General features: G+C 45.5%; 1 protein-coding gene across 8 annotated transcripts in view; it reads right to left on the bottom strand.

Annotated features, from left to right (window-relative positions):
- The window catches only part of RAF1 (Raf-1 proto-oncogene, serine/threonine kinase), a 97120-nt gene extending 89168 nt beyond the window's left edge, over positions 1 to 7952 (bottom strand). For 3 of the 8 annotated variants that reach the window (XM_054035738.1, XM_054035737.1, XM_054035736.1), the window contains exon 1: positions 6839 to 6955. The gene's annotated coding sequence lies outside the window, so the exon portion shown is untranslated. Of the gene's footprint in view, positions 1 to 6838; positions 6956 to 7270; positions 7477 to 7929 lie in introns of those variants that run through there. The other 5 variants (XM_054035743.1, XM_054035742.1, XM_054035740.1 and 2 more) reach the window with 4 other exon arrangements.
- Between the last annotated feature and the right edge of the window lie 11709 nt (positions 7953 to 19661).

The raw sequence follows: 19661 nt of genomic DNA, 5'->3' as shown, positions 1-19661 counted from the left end.
GTGAATATACAGTCTCCTTCCACTCCACACCAATCTTCCCTGCATTTGTTACATTACCCTGTGAAACTAGACCACCTGTGCTCCTGAACATAACATTTATTCAGCTATGGTGAGCTGAAGAGGACTACTCATTCCTCATCCGTTTTCTCTGTACTTCAGCCACAAAGGAAGTGGCGCACACAAATAGCACAGGCAAGTTTCTCCTTATGCTGCCATAGTGCTCTACAAACTAGGCAGCGGGGAAAAGGAGAAGAATTTTACAAGAGAACAAAGATTGTGGTACCTCACTCCAATGGGCAGTAAGTGGCTGCATTATGAAGAAACTCAACCCAGGAGAAGAACAGAACAGAGAATGGAAGGAGGTAAGAAATGAAGTGTATCTTATGTTTTTCTCTAGCAATCCCCTCAAGCAGACTGAAAGGACCATTCTAAACACTGCAGAGAGAACCACGTCCAGTTCTTCAGCAAATGAAATATCCATAATCCAAGATCTTTGAGGTAAGAAGACTAAAATAAGAAAGTGGTGCATTACAGAAATGCCCTAAATTAAAAAAAGAGAGATTCAAAAAGGGGCAGGAAAAGATTAGCAGAATAAAGGACATAAGAATTTAGAAAAATAGGCAGATTAATAATTGGATATGGAACTTTAAATTTACAAATACCTAGTTTGGCCATGGAGATTGAACTATGTTCTCAACCCTAGAGATAATCCAGATTGGGGCAAGGCATTTGAGTTAATAAAGCTTCTGTACATGATACTATTTTCTACATAAATCAAGGACTTTTCCAGACTTCTACTGATTTCAAACAGACCAGCAACTTTCACAAACAATTAGTGAGTTGATGGGGAAGATTACAACTAAAAAACAACCAGGGGAGGACAGAGAGAAACCCAGAGAGAGAGAGAGAGAGAGAGAGAGACAGACAGACACCTATCTCAGAACTGGAAGGGACCCTGAAAGGTCATTGAGTCCAGCACCCTACCTTCACTAGCAGGACCAAGTACTGATTTTGCCCCACATTCTTAAGTGGCTCCACTCAAGGATTGAACTCACAACCCTGGGTTTCAGGATTAGCAGGCTAATGCTCAAACCACTGAGCTATCATCCTCCCATTTAAATAATACAAAAAATATTTGAGGAGACTAGAAAGACTCAAAACTTTAAAACAGCTATTTTATTAAATAAAATTGCAAATGCCAAACCTCTAATATGCCAATTGATATTAAAATTTATTTTCAAGTACATATAATTTCTTCGTGTAAGAAAGATCTGATTTTGCTAGGCTAAACAAAATCTGTACAGTTTTTTTTTTTTTTTTTTTAACTCCTCAGATCTTTAATTCTCTATTTCATGACACACACTTGCACTGGCAGGCCAGACTGGTAAACAAATGTACACAGCCAACTAAAAAAATCCAGATGTCCACAGTGAGTGGGAAGTTTGTTCTGACGAGCAGGAGGCCCTATATCAATTTCTGCACAATCTAAGCTTTCATTTTTACAAAGTTTCTAAAACCTTCAGTTGCAAAGATAACCTTTCAAACACAAACTGAATCAGAACCAGGCAGTTTTGCCTTCTTAAGCCTACAGGCAACAAGTGTGCCTCGACTGTTGCTCACCAATTTGTCAAGTAAGACCACAATGAAGTTAAGACTTGTGTCACTGTTGCTATTCAGAATCCTATGGGCACCAATGAAACTTAAGAATCATGTCATCTGAGCTACTACTGTTGCTTGGGAAACTCTGGACAGCAGTAGCAGCAGACACAAGAGGTATTCACAGGAGACATGGACCAAAACATTACTAATTAAAACCTCTTCTTGCTTCCCTTGCAGGAGTGAGGAGCCTGGGCTGATGGAACAGTACAGCAGCACTGGATATCTACTTCCCTTGTAGCAGCCAAGAGGCCATGGGGGGGGGAGGGGGAGTAAGCGCCATCTCCCTTCCAGAAACTACAGGGAGGAAGGCAAAAGGTCCTTAAGGTATGTACTACCAAATGTTGATATGAAGGAGACCCCAATACCAGAGCCTAGAGACAGCAGCTTAGTAGAAATCTTAGTATCCTCTCATTCCCATGTAGCTGGCCTCTCAGAGCATTGCCTTCCTCCTGGACTCTGTTGGTTTCCTCCTTTCATACCTACCACAAGTTAGTAATTATCTGGCATGCTTTACAAGCAATTAATACAAACAGTCCTTCCACCACCTCAGCAAGCCACTGTCTGGTTTACCAATAAGATTTAGACAGAGCAAGGACCAGTGATCAGAAAATAAAAGCCACAATACCCTTCCTCTCTGAGGAGAGAGAAAAGGTTTGGACAGTAGGAGTGCAACACAGAATGAAGTTCCCATTCTCCCCAAGTCATCCAGGAGGTAGGACGAGAGAAGAGGGGACCTCCTCACTCCTTGAAGCAGGGCAATGCCTGTGTCTCTCTTTCTTGCTAAGTCTCCAGCTTTGCATCTCCATTGGGCAATTTCCTCAACATTCCCTAAACAATGATTTTCAAAATTCTAGCTTGCTCTCCAGTAAAGAGCATTAAGAAAAGCAATTCTGAGCCCCCATTATATTAAAAGTCTAAAATTCTGAGCCAGCTTTAATTAATAAGGTTAACCCTTCACCACACCCATCTACAAGTCAGTGAAGCAACCTCCTTCAATTTGTGATCTAAAAATATAGGTATAAGATGTCCCAACTGTTCTTAAGTGATACTATGTATATCAACTGGAATGCAAAACAAATCCACCCCCTTTTGTGAGTAATTTACAAAAGAACAGAAACATTTTGGGTCAAACCAATAACAAAGATGCAATGCAACACCCGATTTGGAATCTGAATTGGAACAATCTAATACAACAATAAAAAGAGGAGAAGCTTGGTAGCACTGAAGTACATAACTGAAATATGCAGATAGCAGGCCTCACGTAGGATAGCCAGTAAAATGATTCAACAGAAGTGTAAAATGGAATAAAATTGCAGAACAGAAAGATCAGGCTAAATATAGACTGGTCTCCAGATACAAACCTAAATCTTATTTCCCCGAGAGTGGAAAGGAAACAAATCAGTATTGCCATATATATTAGTACATTACATGAAAGGCCCATTGCCTAAGCTGTTTTGTCTAAAGTTAAAACAAATCAGCTTTGACTAGCTTGAATATATGCTCTGCTCCATTTATTTCAGTAGGCAGGATATCTGTTTTTGGAGCAGGCACTAGAGAAGAATGGCAAAACTTAGACACACCTGCAACTGCAAACAAAGTGAGCTGGATATGTTTTTGTATTGCTCATGAGAGAGAGTCTAGACAATTTTTGTATTGCAATCCTAGTTTTGAAACGCTACCACAAATAAGGCAAAAACTCCAGAAAACACTTGGAGTCCAACAACATTGACTATATCCCATGAAATCAAATGTCCACCGATTAAAATCCACGTACCCATGGTTGTTACATTTCTTAGCTTTGAACTCTACTGAGAAATCATGGCTATATCCAATCAAAAATTCTCAGAGGGCAGGTGTACACTTAAAAAGCAACAGCAACTTTAATGAAGACACTACTAAGCCGATGGGAGAGCTTCTCCAGGAGGCATAATTAATCCACCTTTGTGAGAGGCAGTAGCTATGTCGAAGCGTCTCTGTGGATATAGTGCTGTCTACACTGGGGGGAGGGGTGTCAATATAATCTCGTCACTCAGGGGTGTGGATTTTTCATACCCAGGTGACGTAGTTATATCGATGCAAGTTTGTAGCATAGACCTGGTCTCACAGTATTTCATTTATTGGACTCTAATGTAACCACAGTGGGGTTTTAATACACAAAACAAGGCATGTTCCATTTAACTATAAAATGTTAGGATCCAGAATTCCAACAAAATCACCTTTGCATGAAACAGATTACATTTATAGTATAAACACAATATTCAAGTGACTAAATAAGTAAACACGCAACCGATGCTTTACAAAGTAAAATAGTTATTTACAAAAAAATACTGTGCAAGTAACAAGGGCCAGTAATCCACTGAGAATTAACTGTTCACAAAATTTTGTCTGTCTAAATTCCGCCTTTTCTTTTAGCAGTATTAGAGCAAATATATAACTGAATGCATACCGAGATTATTCACATATTCAACTATGCAAGACATACCATACCAACTGCAAGTTATCTCAAACCTGCAAAAGCAGCTAATTCATACCCATTCCTAAAAAGTCTAGTTAATTTTATAAAGACCGAAAAGGTAGCATTTTTGCCTCACAGAACTGTGTTGTTATATTTGATCAGTGACGTGAATGATCAGCTCAGGATTCTAGCCAGTCTTCTGAGAGAACCTGTCCTATATATGTATTCAACACATCTCATATTTCTGCTTTAGAAGAGTTTTCTTACAACAAACACATGCCACAAAATATAAGAGAATTTTTTTATCCCATGTCCATAAGTACCTCACCTTGATCCTGTCATTACAAACAGTATGTATCAAGCTGATATGACTGGACCAGAAACAGTAGCACATTTCTCCCTGATACTGAAGTAGGGCAAACATGAAAGTAAGGTAATTCACTGCTGTTGTAAAATCAAATATCTAGTCTTGGAGATATTAAGTATGTACATAAACTGCATGATGAGTGTGCTTCAAATTTAATAATCCATTACAGGCAATCTTTGTAGATCTATGTTACCACCACAATTTTGCCAGGTTTGTACTATTAAAGAAATTACACTCATGAAACAGGTTAAAGATCTTATGTATGTCAACACAATTTAGTGACCAAGAGTCATCTAAGAGTTTGTCTACAGAGAGACATTAACTACTAAAACTAAATCAAATTAAGACCACATTAATTCTGAATGAGAGCATCCACACAGGGTTTTAACTAATCTGCTTTAAATTCACAATTTTAGCTAATTTGGATTAATTTTCCTGAATGTCCCTATGTAAACTCGCCACAAGTATACTTCATCTTTACACAACAAACAGACCCATTCATTAGTCAATGTTTGCAGGCCACTATCTATATATTAACTATTTACAAGCTTTTCAAGACAGATGATCATTTTTAATCCTCTTTTCAAGTATTTTCCATCCACCACAGCTGGCCTCATTTCTGTAGAGTCCCAGGCAAGTAAAATGTGCAAGGGCCCACTCAGTTTCCTTCTCTTCTTTACATGCATAAGAATCTCCAACTGCCTCTTACAAGCCTGGAACACATCCCCAGCTTGACAATCCCACTTCAATTGGTTCTGAGGCCCCAGAGCCTCTTACAAACTCCTTTCATTTACGGATGCCATTCCAAGGCTATTAGGGTAGAAGGCAACATCAGACACGTAAATTTCAGAATCTGTGCCAAATAGGGTGACCAGATGTCCCAATTTTATAGGAACAGTCCCGATATTTGAGGCTTTTTCTTATATAGAAGCCCATTACCCCCCACCCCCTGTCCCAATTTTTCACACTTGCTGTCTGGTCACCCTAGTGCCAAAAGACATGACAACTATACAAGAGGATGCTATTTAGAGGAAGATCATTTGTATACCTACCAGAACCTTAGTTAAATGGGCTCTACGTAACAGCATAATCATAAGGTACCGCTCCAGAGAAAGGCCTTGTCTACATGACAAAGTTGCCCCAGTTTAACAAAGGTCATAATTTTAAAACACATTTGGTTAAATCACTAAAAAAAAAAAATCCCTGCAAAGACACACTTGTTGCAGTTTATAAAAGGTGTATTTAATTTGAGCTTAAGTCAACTGAGAACTGGTTTAAGCTAAACCAAAGTATGTAGCATCAAAACTGAAATACCAATGTCCAAACAATGGTTTGCACTGTGTTTAAAAAATGGATTCATTTAACCATATAAGAGATCCATACACTTTCTATTCTCAATGCAGCAGATCAAGGTGACTGTAAGATTTAGTGGGCTACTGATGTACATCACTAGATACTTGACACAATAGTCCCCAGTTCTATGCAGTACTAGTATAGCTCCAAGTAGATCGTTTTAGTACAGATAAATACAGAACAGCATACCATACTTTATCAAGGCAGCATTTCAGGTGCCCATTGTTCACCTGTCCTGCCAGACCTAGTAAACAGTGCAGGAGAAATTTAAAGAAAAAAAAAAAAACACACATCATGGAGGAGGAGGAACAAACTAAAATAGGAAGGGCTGTACAAACTCCTCAGCTACATGGCACGCCCCACACTACTCAGCCACTTGGCTAATGTCACCCCCGACAAGCCCCTTGCTACAGCCCCGCTCTCCAGCGTCTCTCCCTGCAGGAGGAAATACTCTCTCTATTCCCAGTCACCGCTGGGGGGCTCCCATTGACACCGCCAGACGAAAGAGGCCAGCCGAGACTGGCCACCCCCTCCCCGACCCGCAGCGCCTACGGACGGAGGAGCCCCCTCCCCCCTCCCTGGCACCTTCTGCGGTGCTGGGTCCAGGCCGCTGCACAGCCTGCTCTGCGCCTGCAGCGCCCTGCTCGGGGCTCAAGCCGGGCAGGGACCCAGCTACCAACGGCTCCAGCGGGGTCCCCTCCCCCTGAAGGGACACCAGGCTGCCCCCGTCCGGTCCCGTCTCTTCACCACTCCTGGCGCAGGGGCAGCCCAGGGCCCTCCGCCTATGTCGGGGGAAGAGAGGGTCACCTCGCTGGCACCCGCTCTCCAGCGGGGCGGCGACGTCTCCTCCCCGGGCGGGTCAGCGTCCCCGGGGTTCAGCGACGGGGCAGGGAACCGCTGAGTCCGCTCCAGGGAAGGGAGCGGGGAAGGGGACCGCGGCCGAGGGAGGGGGACCCCCGTTACTCTGCCCCCCTCAGGGACCTTGGCCGCCGCACTGCCCGTACCTCCTCCACGCAAGCTCCGCGGCCCCCCCGGACTCGCTCCTCACTAGGCGCCGTTCGTTCCGTTCCCCATCTAAAATGGCGGCCTCACCCTCCGCGAGACATTTCTCGCGAGCCCATCGATCGGGCCGGCGCTCGGCTCCTCCTCCCCCCGCCGCCAGCCCAGACCGCCGAGCCGCCGATGAGACCCACCTTCTGCCCCGCCCCCCGTGCGACCCAAGCCGCCATTTGAGAGCCGGGGAGGGTGGAAGACCCCGGCTCTACGTGGATAGTGCGGGGGGGGGGGAGGCTGGTCTGACAACAGCCCCTACCCGCCCCTCTTCTGTGAGGATCAGCGCGACTATGCGCCTTGCCCCACCACCACTGCGCCTCCTGGGGGCTGGGGCTCGCCCTTCTCCGGGACAGCTGCAGCAGGGTCCGGATCGCTTTACTCACAGCAGGCTGCTCTGACTCGCTTCTTTCTGCTCCCTCCGCCTTAGCCTCCTCCGGGGAGCAGGGGCCCCCGCTACTTGCAGGGAGGAGAGGCGAGCTCGGCTTGCCTGCCGGAGCTCTGCTGAGCTCGCTGCTCTTCCCCCGGGGCAGGGCCGTGGGGGAAGTAGCCTGGCAGTGGGGTGTCACCCCCACACCCGGCCCAGCAGTTGCAGTTTTGGATGTAGCTGGTGCTGCTTCTGTCAGCGTGAGAGACCAGGTTCTCCTAGCGAGTTTGGGCGCTGCACGTTCCCTTGCGGTGACCTATTTGTGGATGTGTCTGCTCAAATTTATCTCCAGCCCGTGTAGCAACAACATGCAGGAAAACCACCTTCTCAACATTGTAGAGGCATCATCGACCTACTGAGGAGGACACAGGGCATGTGTAGCCACTGCAGGACCTGTGTTGACCCTCCCAGTCTTCCAGCAGCTCTCCCCCACTGCCCCATTCCCTGTTACACTGACTGTGCTAGTCACGATTTTAAACTCCACAGGTCAAGGCTCACCAACCAGAAACCACCCTTCTGCCTTTACAACCTCCCCTGTGTTTTTGAAATACCATTTCCTGATTGCCCACCTTGGCAAGCATACCTAGCAGCCAGGGGTGAAAGTAACAAAACTCTTACCCAGACAGGGGCGGAACTGGGGGTCAGCCTCCCCCAGCTAACCCTACCGCGCTGCCTGTGGCTCCAGCTACTGCCACGGGAGCCCTGGGCCCTTTTAAATCACCAGGCCCCAGAGTAGCTGCCCCTTTTGTCCCCTCCTCTCAGCAGCCCTCCCAGGAGTGTCCTTAAAACACTGCCCCAGCAGCGCTTTAACATTGGCTGTGTACAGGCCTGTACCGGCAGCAGGGCCGGTGCAACCACTAGACAAACTAGGCAGTGGCCTAGGGCGGCAAGTGATTGGGGGCACCCAGGGCTGTCCTTAGGCATAGGCAGCTGGGTAGGGCACCTGAAAATTTGGGGCACCACTGGGTCTTAGTGTCCACCCTACTGGTTTTCCTATCCCTGTTCTGACCCTTCCTGCAGGCTCTGAGTCTTCCTGGGAAGGGGATCTAGTAGTTAAAAGAGAAAAGGTCTCCAGCCTGCCAGACCTATTAGCAAAACACTGAAGCTGTTAAAGAGCCATTCAAGGGGTAACGAAGACATTTAACAGACATTTGCCAACCCCCAGGTATCTACTGTCAGTTTCTGAATGTACTGACAAAAACAGTTGTGCATGACTGTAAATATTTACTCAGAACATGTCAGTCTACAGGACCTTAGTTTAAAATTTGCTTTAAAAATATTTCATTGGTGAAGATTATAAAATCACATCTCTAAAAAATCCTTGCATAGATTTTTAGATGCACAATCATCTTTAGCCTTAAATGCTTGGATCTTCAGACATATGTTTTTTAAAATAGATTCTTCAAAAGACCACCGTTATCTAAAATACCAATTTTAGTTACTATAGTAAAAAAACGTACTTCCAAAGTCTTCCTGTCCTTTCTGTCCATCCATTTCTCCCTTCACCCCACCCCCCCCAAGGAAGCAACAGCCCTTTGCTTCCAGATAGCTGGACAAAGAGTTGCCCTTTCTTTACTTCTGACTATCTGATGAACTAGTTTTAAGCAAAATCAGTACCTTAGTAAGATATAAAATCCTTTGCTATGCCTAAAATCTTTGGAAACATATATTTTAAAGTTGGTGAAATTTCATAAACATGTGTATTGTTATGGAGATCACACACAGTAAATTAGTGTTCCCTTTTTCTAAAAGCAATGAACATTGTTATGAACACACTAAACCTCTGTGACTGATTAATTTAAAATAATGTCTGTTTCAGTGAGTTAAATATGTAGTAATCTGGAATGAGTACATTTAAGAGTACATTTAAAATATAAAATCAGATTAGAAATGCTGATTAAGAAAATGTAAAACAGAGAAGAGCTGCATCATGTATTCCATAATATTTAATGTTGTATTCAGCAAGACAGCTGACTCGCCCTTACTACAAAGTTTTTGCAAATAAATGTCTGACAAACTTCAGGGCACATCAAAAAACCTGTGACTGACATTTTTTATTCCCAAGTTTAGTGCTTTTAATTAGGTACCTTCTGCATGTCCATTCTGCGTGAGGGAGAGGGTACAGAGGTCTCTGTGGGGAACTGTGACTCTCCGCCACCGAGAGGCGGGCCGGGCGTCTTGTTATTCTTTCTGCCTTGTCCTTCCGCCCCCCGCCGGGCTGCAAGCTCAAGCTGCCATCGGGCATAGGGGCACCAGTTTAATAATACTGCATAGAGCCCCATAAATCCAAAGGACGACCCTGGGGGCGCCAAAAAGCGGTGCCTTGGCTCGGCAGGGAGGATCCGCCTTCCGGAGGCACCGGTGAACCAGAGTGTCCTGCTTGTGGTGGCGGCAAGCCCCAGCCATGGAGGAGTCGGCGCGGTACAGTGGGGCAGGAGCCCTGCAAAGGCAGCGGCGCCGCTAGCGGGGAGCAGCCACACACCCCGCCCCTCCTGCCCAGGCTGCGGCCTGGCGCCTTCCCGGGGGGCTCCTGCAGGCTGCAGTAGATGCATCGGGCAGAGGCCCCCGTGTGCCCTCTAGCTCCTCCCTCGCCACGCTCGGGCTCTGCGGCTCCTGGGCATGTGAGCAACTGCCGGGGCACGGGGCCCTGAGCCTGCTCCGGGAGGGGCAGCGGTGACTCACACTCCCGGGAGTTGCAGAGCCCGAGCATGGCTGGGGGGGCGCACGGGGGCCTCTGCCCGCATGCATCTGCTGCAGGAGCCCCCAGAAGGCAGCTCCTCCCTGCTGAGCTGCTGCAGTGGCCCAAGCCCAGCAAAGCCTGTGAGTGGACTCGGGGCAGGGGCCACTGGGGTGGGGTGGGGAGGGCTCACGGGGGGGCTATGCACCCTCCAGGGAAGTTCAGGGGGCGGGGAGGGGGGAACCTGGTCTGGGGAGCAGCCCCTGGGCACGGCTGGCTCCTGGGGTCTATAAAGGCTCATAGGGATTTGCCCCTCAATGAACCGATGCTAGAGGTGTGGGGGCAGGGCCGGCTCCAGGGTTTTTGCTGCCCCATGCAGCCAAAAAAAAAAAAAAAAGCCGCGATCATGATCTGCAGCAGCAATTCGGCGGGAGGTCCGAGTGGGAGTGAGGGACCGGCCACCAAATTGCCGCAGAATAGCTGGACGTGCCACCCCTCTCCGCAGTGGCCACCCCAAGCACCTGCTTCCCAAGCTGGTGTCTGGAGCCGGCTCTCTGGGGGGGGGGGGGGGGGGGCGCAAGGTGGAAGTTTCGCCTAGGGCGCAAAATATCCTTGCACCGGCCCTGACCAGCGGCCATTTCTTACTGGTACGTCGTACTGGCCCACTTTCACCTCTGCTAGCAGCTCACCTTTGTTGTGTGCAACCACGCAGCTGACCATGGCAGCGCCGTGCACTAGTTGTGCTCCTGACTGGATCAGACAGGAACTAGTGGTTCTGTGCATTCACAACTACAGGCCACCTGTAGAAACGTGAACATTTTACATGTGAGCAGATTACACAGGCAAAGGGGTATGACAGGAATCAGGAGCAGTGCAGTGTGAAAGCAAAGGCAGTACATCAGGGAAACCACAAGGTGAAGGAGCACAACAGTAGATCTGGGTGCTTCACCACAAACTTTCCGTTTCTGCAAGGAACTACATGCCATGCTTTGCAGAGACCCCACCAGCATGCTCCAGACCACTGTGGATACCTGAAGGACCCTGAGACAGAGACCTCTGCCTTGAACAGCAGGAAGGAGGAAGAGGGAGATGTGGTGGAGGATTCCAGTCATGGAAGCCAGGAGCTATTTGAGACTGCCACAGTCTAGCCAGTGTCACCAGTCAAATGTGGATGAGCCTGATGAAGGGGAAGGGAACTCGGGTAAATATGTATATTCATTTTTCATTACAATGTTTAAATTTAAAGATGGCACCCATCCCATCCCCAAGTTAACAAGACAAAAGATATTGACTTTTCATTTTTACTCTTATGAGAAGAAGTAGAGACAACAAACAGAGGTAAAGTTGGCAACTGTTTTTCTTTCCCCTATTGGGGTAGGCTGGAGAGGGGCCATGCAAGCACTGTACATTGGGATATCTGTTTTATCCTCCTAGAGATTTCAGTTCAATTTTCATGGAGATCCTCTGCAATCCTCTCCCAATGTTTTCTAAGGATAGCTGCCTTATTTCGTCCTCCATGGTAGGATACTTTTCCATGCCACTCTGTGATGAGTTTGGCTGGCACTACTAGTAAACAGGCTCATGGTATATGGGCCCCAGTGGTGTCAGGAAACCAGTAGCAGCTGTGTTCTCTGTGCTTTTGGCACACTCAGGAGTGAGATCAGCTAAAATCATCACCGCCTGTGGAAATAGTGCCAGCATTCACTGCCATCGCCCTATACCCATAGGGACCAAAGTTTTATAGCCTCATGTAACAGAAAATCCCTCCTCCCCACCCCAATCCATGGTAGGCTGTACACACCATGGTTGGGGCTGGAAAGGAGTGCTGTGCCCAAGGCACTCTGAAGCTAAAGTGTCAATCAGCATTTCTTATTCAAAGTGTTTACGGGAATAAGGGAAGGGAGTTTTGAAACATTTTCCCTTTCCATTGTGACTGTAAATCCAATGGCACATCTGACGTGGCAGCCTTGAAGGGTGCCCCTCCATGCCTGTAGAATACTTGACCCTGAGGAGGAGAAGAAAGAAGAGGATGAGGGAAGCAGGATCTTGCAGAACATGTCAAGCCAGTGCTGCATTGGACTGTGAACAAACGGCTTAGAGGGCCAATATAACCAAGAGCATAGAAAGAGAGGAGAAGAAACAGGGCCCAGGAGTCCCAACAGGATAAGGAGAGGAAAATGCCACCAAGACATAAAGAGTCTTCTCGGGCAGCAATCTTAAATGCTACAGACCTTTGTTGACCTCTGTAGGTCCAAAAATCCCAGACTCTCCACTCTCTGTAGTCCTTGGAGGACTCCATGTTTGCCATTCACTATATCCCCCAACATATCACATGTCACATTACTACCCCTACCACTGCATGCCAGGAAACAGCAAGGAAAACCACTGCTTCACATACGACAACTGTGGTTCACACAGGTAAGTTTATGTGTAGCAATAATGGGCTACATTTGTGCATGCAAATGGACATAAGTATTTATTTCCTTTCTAATTTTAAATTTTCGTCCCATTACATTGAAAATTTTGTATATGTTGCCTTTAGATTTTTTTTTTTGCACATTGTATTTCTGCACTCCTCTCCCTCCCCCCCCCCAGCCCCCACTCACTAAAATTCTAGTTTTTGGAGAATCAAATTATCTTTATTAGTTCACAACAAATTTTGCAGAATGCATAGTGGTTGTCAGAACAAACAATACTTGTAAATGCACAATAAAAAACACATAATTCAGAGGTTTAGGAAGACACACAGTCATATTTATAAATGTATAGCAAGCACTACACAGTTCTTAGCAGCACTCAAAGCTGCAGGTCCAGACAATACTACCACAGAACAATTCTGTAGGGTTACCATATTTCAGCAAGCAAAAAAGAGGACAGACGAAGCCCCGCCCCTGTCCTGCCCTGGCCCCGCCCCTGCCCCACCCACTTCCCGCCCCCCTCAGAACTCCCAACCCTCCCCCCCGCTCCTTGTCCCCTGACTGCCCCCTCCTGGGATCCCTGCCCCTAACTGCCGCCCCCAAGACTTCACCCCCTACCTAAGCCTCCCTGCCTCTTGTCCCCTGACTGCCCGCTCCTGAGACCCTCCCCCCATCCTAACTGGCCACCTAGGACCCTACCCCCTACCTGTGCCCTGACTGCTCCAACCCTTATCCACACCCCCACCCCCAGACAGACCCCTGGGTCTCCCACGCCCCATCCAACCACTCCCCACCCCCTGACAGCCCCCCCCCAGAACTCCCGACCCATCTAAACCCCTCTGCTCCCTGTCCCATTGACTGCTCCGATCCCTCTCCCCACTCCTGCCCCCTGACAGCCCCCCCCCCAGAACTCCCAACCCCCCCCCCGCTCCTTGTCCCCTGACTGCCCCCTCCTGGGACCCCTGCTCCTAACTGCCCTCCAGAAACCCACCCCCTACCTAAGCCTCCCTGCCTCTTGTCCCCTAACTGCCCCCTCCTAAGATCCCCCCAAACTGCCCCCCAGGACCCTACCCCCTACCTGTACCCTGACTGCCCAAAACCTTATCCACACACCTCCCAGAAAGCCCCTCCCCGAACTCCCGACTCCCCCCCGCCCCGTCTCTTGACTGCCCCCTCCAGAACCTCCCTGCCCCTTCTCCGACCCCCTGGCTCCCTTGTCCTTGGCCTTCGGTTCGCCTAAGGGCTCTCTGGGAGCTTGCTCAGGAACTGTCTGAGCCGTTCTCCGTTATGCTGGGCAGCAGCGGGGGAGGAGATGCAGACTGCCGGAGGCGAATGCAGGGAGGGAGGGAGGGAGCTATGCTGCAGAGGGAGGAGGGACTCTCTCTCGCTGTCGGAGCCACATGTAAGTGGCACCATCCGGCTGCCCTGTTAGCCGCGCGCCCTCTGCATGGGGCGGGGGGGGGGGGGGAGAGTCCGGACATTAACAAATTCCCCCCGGACGCTATTTTTAGTTCAAAAATCCGGACATGTCCAGGGGAATCCGGACGAATGGTAACCCTACAATACTGTCTCTGACTATTAAATTGCTCTTTCAAAGCCTCCGTCAATTACATAGCTCTATGTTGGACTCTTGTAATAGCCCTTGTGTCTGGCTATTCAAACTCAGCAGACCTCAGCACCACGTCTTCCCTCCACCCTGGCAGTAGCTTTTCCCCCTGTCCCTCAGAGACATTATTAAGGATACAATTTGGTCACAGAGGTCACAAATTCCATGACTAACAGATCTCCATGTCTTCTTCAGCTTCAGCCCCAGGCACCAGAGCTCAGGATTCGGCTGCAGCTCTACCATACCCATACCCTGATTTTTACATTTTTCCCCATGATTGTTCTGTGAAGTTTGCTTAATTTTACTGTAACAAAATCATATTCATCAACATTATGCAGGACAACAGGCAGCTATAACCATTGGGCTATTTTTCTTACTGAGATCCATTCTAGTGAGTAAACACTGCCAGTGTCCCTTTAATCCACCAAAAACACATTGTCATTCTGCACCTTCTGAGCCAGCAGTTGAATCTTTCCTTGGTGCTGTTAAGGCGGCCAGTGTACAGCTTCATGAGCCAGGAGAACAAAGGGGGGCTGGGTCACGCAGAATCACTATTGGCATTTCGATATTGCCAATGGTAATCCACAAGTCAGGAAAAAACATCTCTGCTTGCAACTTTCTGGACATTCCCGAGTTCTTAAAAATGCAAACGTCATTCACCTTCCTTGACCAGCCCCCATTGATATTGATGACACATCCCCCCGTGATCCACCAATGCTTGCATAACCATAGAAAAGTAGCCCTTTCTGTTGGTTTACTCTGTAGAAAAGTGGGCTGCTGCCAAAAATAAGGATATGCATGCTATCCAGTCTGTTGCCCCACTGCAATTCAGGAACCCCGTTTTTGAAAATTCATCCATTATTCTCTGCATGTTGCTGAGAGTCACAGGCCTGCATTAGCAGGAGATGGTTAATGGCCCTACATGCTTGTATGGCGATGGCTGCCACCATAATTGAGGATTTTCCAACTCCAAAATGATTTCCCACTGACTGGAAGCTTTCAGTACAGGATTGCTACCAGAGTGCGATCACTTCTTGCTACTCCATTGTTAATGGAGCTCTCATTCTGGTGTCCATAAGCTGGCAGATTGGGACATGCTTGGCACAAAGATCTAAAAATGTGGCCTTTTGCATTCAAAAGTCCTGCAACCACTGCTCATCATCCCAAACCTTCATTACGATGTGATCCCACCAGTCAGTGCTCATTTCTCGGCCCTAGAAGCAGCACTCCCGTGTCTGCAGCCGCTCTGTGAATGCCACCAACAACCTTGAATTGTTTTTCTCTGTTCCTCAGCAAACTGTCTGCGAAGAAATCTACATGTTCCCCATTGTTGCAGTACTTCCTGTGGGTCTGTAAATACAGGAGAATCATGCATCCTGTATTTGCAATATTCATGAGACTAGCGCAGAACTCTGCAGGCTCCATGCTTCTGTCAGAGATGGGAGACAATGAAAAGTGCTATGGAGGTTTGTGGGATTTTTTTAAAGGCATGAAAATAATGGGATTTGGATGGCATTATGGGATGGATAAATTTGCATGCTAGGAACTTTACCTGAAGCTCCAGACATCCCTGGGCAAATCCTTTCTATCCCACAACACCTTGTGAAAAAATTCACAAAAAAGACATTGCAGTAGACGGCAGCATGTGGCACACTGGACCAGGATACTTATCTGTGGAGCACTGCACTTTACATGGACACAAGCATGCCAGGTGAATACATACTGTAGCAAAGCAAGCCGCCAAGTATGCATGCACTTGAGTGATATACAAACTTCGGCAGCTGTATGCCTACGTAACTTGTGTCAACCACAGTTTGTAGTGTAGACATGGCCTCACTCCAGCCCTGGCCAAACTCATGATTAATGAAAAAATTGTGAGAGGTAGCAACACTGCATTACCCTCCCTCCAGCCATTCGTATGTACACATTAACCTGTGTTAATACCATTTTTCTGTCTGTACACTAGACTTTTAAGAGGAAGAAGGATTGTCCAGTGGTTAGGGCACTAGCTTAAGCCATGGGAAGCCTGCATTCAATTCCCTGATCACCACAGATTTCCTGTGTGATGTTAGGTAAGGCCTTCCTGCACAGGGGTGTTGCAAGCATAGATACATTACAATTGACAAATGCTTTGAGATCTACTGATGAAAAGCATAATATAAGAGCTATGTATTACTAACAGGTATTACTTCTCACATGTTTGTTCTGGGCTACAAATGTTTGTTCTTTACCAGTTTACAGATCTGTAATATCAATATATTTCTTGCATCTAGTAGACTGGGATTGTGAGGCTTAAAGTTTGTAAACTTTACTAGCTAAGCAATAGTTGTAGCCTAGAACAAATGTATGGAGAGTGTGTAAAACTAGCCTTTGCAAATGTGTTAAGTACCTCAAGTTAATTAGCAGTCAATTAACTTATGGTATAAAAGTTTAATGGAAACAAGCCCAAAGGCTCAGAGCTTGTCTACACTTACAACGCTACAGTGGCCCCCTGTAGTGCTTCAGTGTAGACACTATGTATGGCAACAGGAGGGATTCTCCCTTTAGCTAGGTAATCCACCTCCCCAAGAGGCAATAGCTAGGTCGGCAGAAGAATTCTTCTGTCGACCTAGCGCTGTCTACACAGGGACTTAGGTCAGCTTAACTTTGCCACTCAGAGTTTCAACCCCCTGACCAACATAGTTAAACCAACCTAATTTTCTAATGTAAACCAAGTCTCAGCCACTTTTGTGTCCTGGAACAATGCTTTGTAGAGCATATATGTTTGCATTTACAATCACGTTAACTGCAGATAAGGTAACTCAACACCAATAACTCTTGTCTAAATAGGCCTGTGGTGGCATGGAGATTTTTTCCAATCAGTCATATTTAGGGCTTGTCTACACAGGAAAATACCAGTATAAACAACTAAGGTGTGAATTTAAACCAGTATAGCAGTATACCTCTATGTGTGGAAACTTATGCCAGCCTAAGGCCTAACTTACACTAGAAAAGCTTTACTGGTATAGCTATGCCAGCAAACTCTCCCAGTGTTGATGCAGTTTCTACTAGCAAAACCGTGTTTTTGACAACATACCAATTGTCGGAACAAAATAAGCTATACTGGTAAATATACTTTTTGAGAATAAATACATTAAAAGATTGTGAAGCACTCTGAGATCTACTGTTGTAAAGCACTATATAAGAGCTAGATATAATTATTAGCCAGTATAACTGCATCTACATTAGTTTTTTTCTGGTATAAAAATGTAATAAATAATCACCCTCCTTACCAACATTGTGAGAACAGCAAAATTTTCTAGTGTAGTCATGGACTAAGTGTCTTATTTTAGTTTAATTTATGTCACTTTGGTGAGGGTTTAAGATCAATAAAAAAAGAAGGCACTCATACCAGAAAATGCGTCCACGTGGGGCATTATAACAATTTAACTATAGTAGTATAACTGGTAAAATTTTCCCATGTAGACATGCCTTTATTCTCCCCTCTTTCCCACTGCCAAAGGCTTGTCCTGAAAAAAGAAAAAAGACCAACAAATAAAACCGATATGATATCTCCAAAAGGCAAGACCCTGACACAGACCAAAAGCCATCTTTTATAAACATAAACTGTACTTTTCCTGTAGAGTAGTTTTTGTTAAATTGTTATATTAAACCTTGTGTCCAGTTCTGCCCTCAGATGCATGTATACAACTCTCAAGGCCTTAATAGGAGTTGTATGCACATCTGACTGCAAAATCTGGCCCAGAAAAACAAGCAATTTTAAGCCATTTAAGCATTAGTTATACAGACATACTTAATTTGTATAATATTGTGTCAAGGAGACAGGTTTTGGCAGAGCCTACGCTGTGCACTTTATATAAAGAGTTGTAAAATATTAGATAAATAAGACAATATGAGACAAAAGAAATAAAAAAAGAAAAGTGAGGAAAGGGGAAAATCATCCCACAATAAGTGATATTGATAAGAGACTGCTGATTATTTTTTAAACTTGTAATAGAGAGAAGAAGCCACACAAAGTCTACTGTTATAGGAGAGAGAAGACAACACACAGTCATAGAACAAGTAAACATATGTAGGGAAGAAACTAAGCCAAATTCCAAATAGCTAAACAGTGAAGCATTGTAAAGAAATATTGCCACTGCACAGAAAAAGAAACACAGAACAAGGAAATTGAGCAACAAAACAAAATTATCACAACACAAAAATAGAAGTGAAAATAAAAAAAAAAAAAAGAACAAACCAGTCAAAATAAAATAGAAGTTATTAGTGTCATTCTGGGTTGATTTGTTTCACGTTCATGTTTGCTTAGGTTGACAATACAATACAGAGTCTCTCAGCTGATGTGTGTCATGCTCTTATGTGTCCAGACACATAGTGAGATCTTCTGTGATGTTCTGTCTGAAGCTATGTACAAATGTGAGAAGTAGTGTGGCCAGTGATTAGAATGAGGGAATGGAAGTCAGCACTCCTGAGTTCCATTCCCAGGAATACCACTAATCATTGTGTGATCTTGAGAATTATCTTCTGTGCCTCAGTTTACTATGTGCAGTATCAGTACATATATTTTTCATCTACTTGACTGGGATTATAAGATTTAGTTTCTAAACTGCTTTAACATCCTCAAATGAGGACTGTAAAACATTGTTCTTAAACTTTCCACACCATTTAATTGCAATTTCACTGCATTTAAATTAATAAATAGATAAAAACAAATATGGATAAACTAGAAGGAACAGCAAAGACAAGACTACTGTTAGAGCATATCTACGCTACAGTGGCACAGCTGCAGCTATGTTGCTGTATCATCCTAATGTAGATTGCCTACATCAGTGGAAGGGGTTTTTCCATTGATGTAGGTAAGCCACCTCCCTGAGTGGCAGTAGCTAGGCTGACAAAAGAATTCTTCCATCAATCTAGTGGCATCTACCACAGGTGTTAGGTTGGCTTAACTGCGGGGGGTTGGAATTTTTCATGCCCTTGAGAACACAGCTAGGTTAATCTATATTTTAAATATCTACCAGGGCTAAGTGAAAAAAATAACAAAGCAAAGACAAATAAATGACCACACAAAGTTCTCAGGGAGGAATGGCTATAACAGCCCTTCACCTTTACCTTCAGCCTACAGTATTTATATCACTGGGTACAAAAGAAGACCAAGGTAAATAGGTTGTAAAGAAAGCATCTTGAACAAATCAAGGCATTAAACCAAGCAATAAAAATCTAAAAGGTAAGCTATAAAAAAAAAAAAAAAAGCTATGACAGACTAAGAAGGAGCTGCTTATTGCAGGTGTTTGTAGCCTTGTTATATTTTACAGCTAGGCCTTAAAAGGGTTTGTGGCCCTTATGCATTTGGTATGGTAAAAGATAGTGGAAGAGTAATTATTCCCCCCCCCCCATTTTAAATTTAGATTGCGTGCATGTTTAATGCACAGCAATGGGACATCCTAAATATGAAGCTACTATCAAGGCAGCAAGCTTGATTTTTCTGGAATGGAAAAAAATGGAATAAGCTGTTCACATTGGTTCATCCCAAAATGCCCTGGAGGTAATAGCAAGAATATTGCAACACTAAACTTTTAAAGTAATTGATAGTCACATGAATAATTGCTGTTTGGGTTATGTACAGTATATACTTTTTCTCCCATGTTGA

This window comes from Malaclemys terrapin, chromosome 7 (assembly GCF_027887155.1).
Source record: "Malaclemys terrapin pileata isolate rMalTer1 chromosome 7, rMalTer1.hap1, whole genome shotgun sequence".
Taxonomy (NCBI): Eukaryota; Metazoa; Chordata; order Testudines; family Emydidae; genus Malaclemys; species Malaclemys terrapin.
Note: the sequence above shows the minus strand (reverse complement) of the source record. Positions and strands in the feature narration are given on the sequence as shown.